General features: G+C 38.7%; 1 protein-coding gene across 1 annotated transcript in view; it reads left to right on the plus strand.

Moving 5' to 3' along the window:
* Positions 1-1167: 1167 nt before the first annotated feature.
* Positions 1168-7731, plus strand: part of LOC101855815 — a gene marked incomplete in the record, with an annotated part of 28851 nt that continues 22287 nt past the window's right edge. Inside the window, 1 exon segment of the mRNA XM_013086815.2 lies at positions 1168-1470.

The following is a 7731-nucleotide window of genomic DNA, read 5'->3' on the forward strand; positions in this document are numbered from 1 at the left end:
CCAAATGTAAGCACTCGAATTGTTACAAATCGCCTGCACGAATTTGAGCTGCATCTGGACGTCGCGTCCGCAGACACCGGCTCACCCAAGACCATCAAGAAGCATGCCGACGTTGGAGTACACAGCTTTAGAGGTGAACCCGAGCAGACTGGGGTCATGTCCTCTTCACCGACAAGTCTAGGTTCCACTTGGAGCCACATGATGGCCGCATTCGAGTGTGAAGACGTCGTGGGCAGCGCTTTCAAGACGACTGCAGAGTAAAAACAGCCCGCTTTGGGGGAGGTTCTAGTATCGTGTTGGGTTGGATAAGTCTTCACAATAAGACCCCTTTCTGCCACGTTCAAGTTCAAGGCAAACCCAATGCTCTTTGCTATCATGATGAGATTGTACAACCTCAAGTGGTCCAGCAGCTGCAGCTGATTGATGCTGGCGTAATCTTCCAGGACGACAACGCTAAGCCACACAGTGCTCGAGTCATCAATGATTTCATTGCTCAAAATGGAATTATCACGCCGCCTTGCCTTGCAAATAGCCCTGATCGAAACCCAATTGGACATTTAATTTATGGTACGCGCTAAGCAAGGCACCGTGTTCTGAAAAAATACCCACCTGGGGGAACTCGTGACCAGCTCCATCACAATCTTCAGCAAGAGTGGAATGTTATTCACAAGTGTTCCTGACAAACTTAGGTCTATGAACAATAGGTCGGAGAGTGCTTGGCTAATAATGGAGGACACGCACTCGTTACTGATCCTTGTATTGAAACTTTCAATTTTGTGATGTTTTATTTTGAGGGTACCCATATCCACGTTATATATTGTTGTTTGAGTCTATTTTCTTACAATGTTTGATGTTTTAACATGTTTCTTAAGATATTACATGACTATCTCTGTTAAAAAACCAGACTTTGTGAGTGGTATTTATCATTTAGTTCTCTTTTTATTTAAATTCATTTTACGTTTTCGAAGAGAATATTACTATTTTTCTGCTAGCATGGCTTCCTTTTCATATACTGAATGTGATTGGCCTTCTAAAAATTCTAAACGTCAGAGTACCTAAAAAGAGAAAAGCTGTCGATTTGAAGTCATAAAGCTTAAGAAATATTAAAAGTTATGTATTGTTGTAATCGGTTTCTGACCCCATCATCACATCAGACTAGGAATTATTAAGGAAATGGACTTCTTGGACTTTATTGTCAGGCCAGCTGGAGCTGTGAGAGAAACAACTCAGCAGAAAGATGAAGAACATTATATTTTTCAGTTACACGATCCCTTCAACGAGCTGTGGGAGCCATAACAAAAGTTCCAGTGTGTAGCATAACTCTGCTAGGGTTAAGGATTTGCTCCGTCTTCATCGACCGGTGTGTACCCTGAACAATTACTTTACAGCTTACACGCTCTGACTGGCAGACCAAAGTATCGGAACATCGGTGAAGGAGCTGGGCTGAAAGTGAACGTATTCAGGATTTTGGTAATGGTATTTTTTATTTTTAGTTATCGTTATAACAGGAACTATGTGGCTATTGGTGAGCCAATAAAAAAATTACGTGCTTTTTCACTTCGGCCGGAAGTTATAAAATGTAATCTAGGTAGGTTTATGGGTGTAGTTATTTTCATCTTTTTTTCACCCCCTTTATTGCCCTCTTTTACCGTGAGAAACTGATCTCTTGGGTCACTTTTTTCAGAATCAGCAATTCTCTTCTTTGTATCCAAACCTCCTTATACTTTTGGCACAGAGAACAGTCTGACTTCCCGTCGGCATTAAAATAAATGGCCTGCTCATCTGGTAGTTAAACTATTGTGTTGTAATATTAGACCTCCGCCCCCTCTGCCGAACTTGAGTAGAAAATAGATGCTACCTGAAACTAATGCCTAGACATGACATCGTTAATTCATGGCTGCGGTATAGGACTATTTCTGTATGCTTTGAACAAACTAAGTGCTAAATTATTGGACCAATATTTCTAAATTTAGTAGAACAATCGGAGTTATTATTTTACAAAGCAACTTTCATAATACCTAATATGTTCATACTTTGGTATTTGATATTCAAAGTGCATTTCGAGGTGGAAACAGTAGACACTCGCTCAGTCTTATGCAAGACGTACAAAAAAATCTGCAATCATTTTTCATAGCCGAAAACATTTTTGGGTTCAACATGATATGATATGTATGCAATGTTGGATTAAATAAGAATGGAGCATTACTAACTCTCAGTACTCTGCTTATTATTTAAATCATTCAAAGCTGTCAGCCTTCGTGATTTTATAACTAGTTCCGTGTACATTACAAGAGGGAAAACAAAACAAAAAGAGCGGAAAGACGTGACGTATGCGGTATTCTCAAGTCCTCTGAATAAAAAAAAAAGCAAACTGCAATAATATTTCCGCCATGTTTGTGGTTATGAAGTTGTTGTTTTTTTGTTGGGGTTTTTTTTTGGGGGGGGGTTGTTTTGTTTTGTTGTTGTTGTTTTGTTGTTGTTGTTGTTTTGTTGTTGTTGTTTTGTTGTTTGTTTGTTGTTGTTTTTTGGGGGGTTCGGACGTGGGTAATCGCAGTGCGGATTTAAAACGGCGTTTAACATGAACAGTGTTTTTTTCCCCAGAGCATTGTCTTTTCTATCTAAGCAGTTTTGTTCTATCTGTACTCGCTTTTTTTTTCCTTCATAATTAAATACAGGGTGATCCCCCAAAAAAAACTTTACAACTTGTTTTGTAAATATCTTCCTCCATACTGAAGATTTGCGTTTCAGATTTGAGCATAACGTTTGGAAGCCAAAAGAAATTGGTCTGATATGTAGGCTATCTTAAATAAGTCCATTGAATAGTTTTGCTCTATATAGTGCAGTAAAAAAACAACCCATTTTCAATCTTGTCGCCAACAGCATGGCGCACTAGTTCGCATTACCACTAAAAGTTGCAACAATCGCGCCATATTGCAAGCTACAGCAGTCTAACAAGTCAACAGAAGTCTGCAGATATTATTTCCCCAAATTTTGTTTGCCTGCTGAGATCATGGCTGCGTTTAGTAAAGAGCAGAGAGCTTTTTGTATTGAACATTACCTCTACACAAACTCACCATCCATGGCATTTCGTACGGTCTGCTTACGGCATGGAGAGAATGCTTAGATGCCTTCAAGACCTTTGGCGTCATGAGTAGAGAAGTTCTGTCAGTTTGGATCTATAGCGAATCAGAACTAAAAAGTACTTTAAAAAATAACCACTTCAGGTCGAACACGCACCATATGCAGCCCTTTAAATGTCACCAGAGTGCAGATTTCAATAGTCGAGTCCCATGAGACGTCCGTCCGTAGACAATCTACAGCTAGGACTTTCCTACTCGTCAACAGTCTGCATTCTCATGGCAGATCTTAACCTACGATTATACAATGTTCATCTTCGCTAGGCCGAGATGACATGGATCAGAGCATGGCAATGTGTTCATGATTCCTCGATTGTCTTGTAAAGAGAGATAATTTCCTCGGTGTCATTTGGTTTAGTGCAAAGCCCATTTTCACCCTGCGGGATATGTTTAACTCCAAAAATGCTGTCTATTGGGCACTCCACTCTATTGTCTCTAGAAGCCACTTCTTAGTGAACATGTACAGTGTATGCGGCTTTAAAAACTCATGGTTTAGCAGGTCCTGTGCACGGCGCCACTGAACATTTCGAACGACTCATTAAAAATGTGTCGAGTTCAGACGAGGGGATGTGGAGCACAGCTTTTTAGAAATTTCCGAATGAAATCATTAGGTTTTTAAAACTCTGTAAAAGAAATTAAATATTTTTTAATGTAACAGGGATGGAAAATTAATGTCAAAGAGAAAATAAAGAAAAAGGTCAACTAATCTTTCACGACTTCCTTTACAAGATTTTTAAACATTGGTGAACTTTGAGTTTTTGTGTGCTTTTTTCTTTTAGCCGTTTCCGTTTTCAAAACTTGTTTCTTCTTCGTGGAGTTTATATCAAACAAATTCCTTTTGAATGGATTATGTCTGCTCCAAATTACAGCATTCTAGAACAATTTTTTGTGCGAGATATTCAGAAAAAAAAGTTGCAAAGTTTTTTTGGGATCACCCTGTACTCTGTCATTATTGCTTTCCTTCAGCGATTGAACTGATCGGGTCTACCTCAAACAGGTATGGGGGAAATTAACTCTGTACAAGCTATGGCTGATGTGAGTGCTTGCTTTTTACTAGGACTTTTTAACTACCTATAATCAGCGACTCCTGGCCATGAAAAACTTGAACAAGATAGACAAATTTGAAACGAATGAAAGTACTGCTGTTATCTCTTCTCAACGACCTTGTTTTGAGTAGTCACACGTTTAGTCTAATAAACTATTAAAACACCAAAAGACCTTTATAACTAACGGCAGGTTAAAAAGTTGTGAAAAGGTTTTGCCCGAAGTAGGAATGAATATTAAGTGATAAATTTTATCAACTATTTTGCCGAATGTACATTTGGGTTCAGGATGGTTAACTAGGTCTATTTTATGTTCCTGTGACGGAAAGGTTTTTTTCCGCGAGAAGGCTAATAGGGCTCTTCTTTGTCTTAGCTTGATCACCTCGTCAGACAAGTCAGCCTTCGCCCCTGGAGCAAACTAAGCTCAGCTGAAATTCATATACATAAAATACACTTCCTGTTGAAGCTTCATGTTAGCTTTTAGAAATAAGGAAGTTTCTGCCAACAAATAGCTTTGCTTTTTTTTTTTTTTTTTTACTCGAAATTGCTTTTGCTGTAAACTATATTATGTAAAGATTAAGGTATCATGGTAAACTTTTGAAAGCAGAAAACAGTGTGATTAGCGCTTTTAGATCGTAAACTAGTCTATCTTGTCAATTTGAACTATTCCAGTGAACTAAAATTAACGATGACACTGTTTCCCTGGCAACGAAAACGTCGAGCCTGGTAATTATTGGAGAGTCATCGTCGCTACCAAACTCAAAAGAAAAACAAAAACTTTCCACAGTGAAAGAAAAGGGCTCTTTGGTACAACCTCCCTTTCAGTGTAACTAACTACAAAGCGAAAAGATTGAAAGGACAGAATAGGAAACAAAGTTTAAACGAAAACCAGGAAAATCGTCTCTGTGACATTAAAAGACCATTAGCACGTAAGTGTTCCTTACACCATCAATAAGCAAAACTAATATTCTGTTTCAAATAACATGTTGTTAGTGGCACGTAGTCATATTTCGTCTTTGTTATATTATACTTGTTTGGGGGTGGGAGTGCGGGCTTCTATGATTTACAGCTTGGGATTTTTTTTTTTGTGTGTTGATTTTGAATTGCAGTATTGGTGGTGGTAGTGATAGCGTTGCTGCTGCTGCTATTACTACTGCTGAGCGGTGGGGTTGTTTGTTTTGATTTTTTTAGGGGAGGGAGGGATCTCAAGACGTCCTTACATTATTATCTTTAAAAAAATTAAACCGTTCGCTGCCCATCCCAAGTCAAAACGTTATGACAATACTGACATTTAGATTTAATTTTTTTTAACCAAAAAATAAAATTCCGCTCAAAAGAGAACAAGACGTTTTGACATGCTAGGTGTGCTAACATTTTGAACTTCCTCGTCTAGTACACTTTTTTTTCTAATCTTTTAAGTTTTGTTTTTGTTTCTGTTTTTTCATTTGGGTAAAAATTTTACAGCGCTCGTAACTGCAAACGGTCATAAGAGAGCGAGGATACACGTTGGTTATTTTCACGTTTGTTCATAGCTCGGCGTTTCTTTTTGCGTTTTTTGTAGGGGTTTTTTTCCTCTCTTTTTTTTTTACTTTAAGAGGAGAAATGGTCGAAGTATCTAAAATGCATGATAAAAATTCAGTTTTAAAAGCAGTAATTGATATTTTAAAGCATTACTTACCTCTGTGCGAGTAAAGACCAACAGACTTAGTGAAATCGAGAATTCTGTTGGGATCAACGATGGAGAACACATACTTTTAAAATCAGTACATTTATTAAAATATTTCCTTTTGGTCTCTACAAAGTCCTGAGATTCCAACAGGATTTGCCTGATAGTAAGGTCAGTATTGCATCCGATAAAATGTTATCATTTTAAAAAAATCTCCCTGCAGGAGGTATTTGTGCAACTGGGAGGTATGTCCAATATGGAGTCTGGTTAAGATAACTCCATCTCTTCTAAAGAGTCCCAAAAATTTTATGGGTCCTACTTGGGCATGATATTATGGAGTATATTGTTTACCTGTTAGCTCCGGTGTTTCTCCCACAGACTGGAGGTGTACCATTTGCAAAGTCCGTTGATCCCTTCATCCGGGGCATGAAAATAATTCTTTCGCCAGAAGATCGACCTGCTGGTTTCCACGGATGCCTACGTGGTTAGGTAGCCATGTAAATACGTTATGCTTTCCCATTATGAAAAAATTAAAAATGACTTGGAAGAATTTTCTACAGAGCCCAATGCAACGTCAAGGCAGGTGGCCTACAGACAGAACGGAGTTCTCGGAATGGAGCCTCTTCTGTTGAGTGCTAGTTGTGGAATATTGCATTGGCGTCTTCATCTGAGTCCGATTAGTTTTTTTGGGGGGTTTTTTTTTCCGTTCTGGATGTTCTTATGTATACATTTATTTTGCGTTGGTAAGATGCCATTAAAAGAGGTCGTGAAAAAGAAACTGTTCTGTCTTTTTTTCCTGAAAATCACATGTTTTTGCTCTCCTTGGGGACTCTAGGTCCAAAAGGTTTCACAATTTTAGCGTTTTTATTTGTATTTGTTTATGTTGACAGGATGAGTTTGAAAAAATACAGTCATATATTAGGTTAGTCGTGTTTTAAGCTTTGGTTTTACGGCGTAGTATAATGTGAGTTGGTTTCTTTTTTTCTTAATTTTGAGGGATGAGATGTTGGTCTCAGCCTTGCGGCTCTTCCCGGGGGATTTGCAGGGAGTCCTCAGAGCGAGGAGGAGGCCTCAGATCTGAAAAGGATGGAGCATAATTATTTAGAATGCTTATGCGAGGTCATGTAAAGCCATAGACTTGGCAGCCCTAGTCAAGCTTGGATCTGACAACAGAACAGCAAAGGTGAATGAGGTGTTTAGAGTCACCACCCCACGCCAGAAGAGACAATATTTTAAGAACATTTAAGGTATTTTGGCACCTCACGGGAAGGACTTTAATTTGAGGAATAAAAGTCGTTTTTTTGCCCAAGATAATTCCTAGAAAACGAGCCTGATCCTCGACGGAAATCCTTCCCCCGTATAATGTCAAATCCGTCCGCAGTACACGCAGAAATGCATTAAACCGTCTTTGCCAGAGAAAACTTTAAACCATTTTCATTTGCTGACTTTTCAAATTTTAATAGCTACGTGTGCAGGTGTCTTTCTATAGATCTTACTTGATGATATCTAGATCGGTAGCATATCAGAAAAGCGTCGACGTATAACGAGCTGTCTGTGTTGTTTAGGAGGGCCGGGATGGTGGAATTTAGTTTTTAGTTCAAAGAGGACACAAGAAAGGATCCTCCTTAGTGTTTCGGGAACTTTGTTGTAGTCGAGTGGGGGTCAAAGTTTGGGCACCTTCAATGATGAACTCGCTCTAGCCTGCTTTTTATAAGTTGAAGCGTTCTGGGATCGGGTCGTTTTGGAGGCTACTATTGTTGTTGTTGCTGTTGTTGTTGTTGTTGTTGTTGTTCTTGGTTGTTGTTGTTGCTGATGTTGGGTTTTTTTGTTTGTTGTTGTTTCGGTTTATTTTGTTTCCGTTTTTTGTGTTTATTTTTTGTTGGTT

The sequence above is a fragment of the Aplysia californica genome, unplaced genomic scaffold (assembly GCF_000002075.1).
Source record: "Aplysia californica isolate F4 #8 unplaced genomic scaffold, AplCal3.0 scaffold00508, whole genome shotgun sequence".
Lineage (NCBI taxonomy): Eukaryota > Metazoa > Mollusca > Gastropoda > Aplysiida > Aplysiidae > Aplysia > Aplysia californica.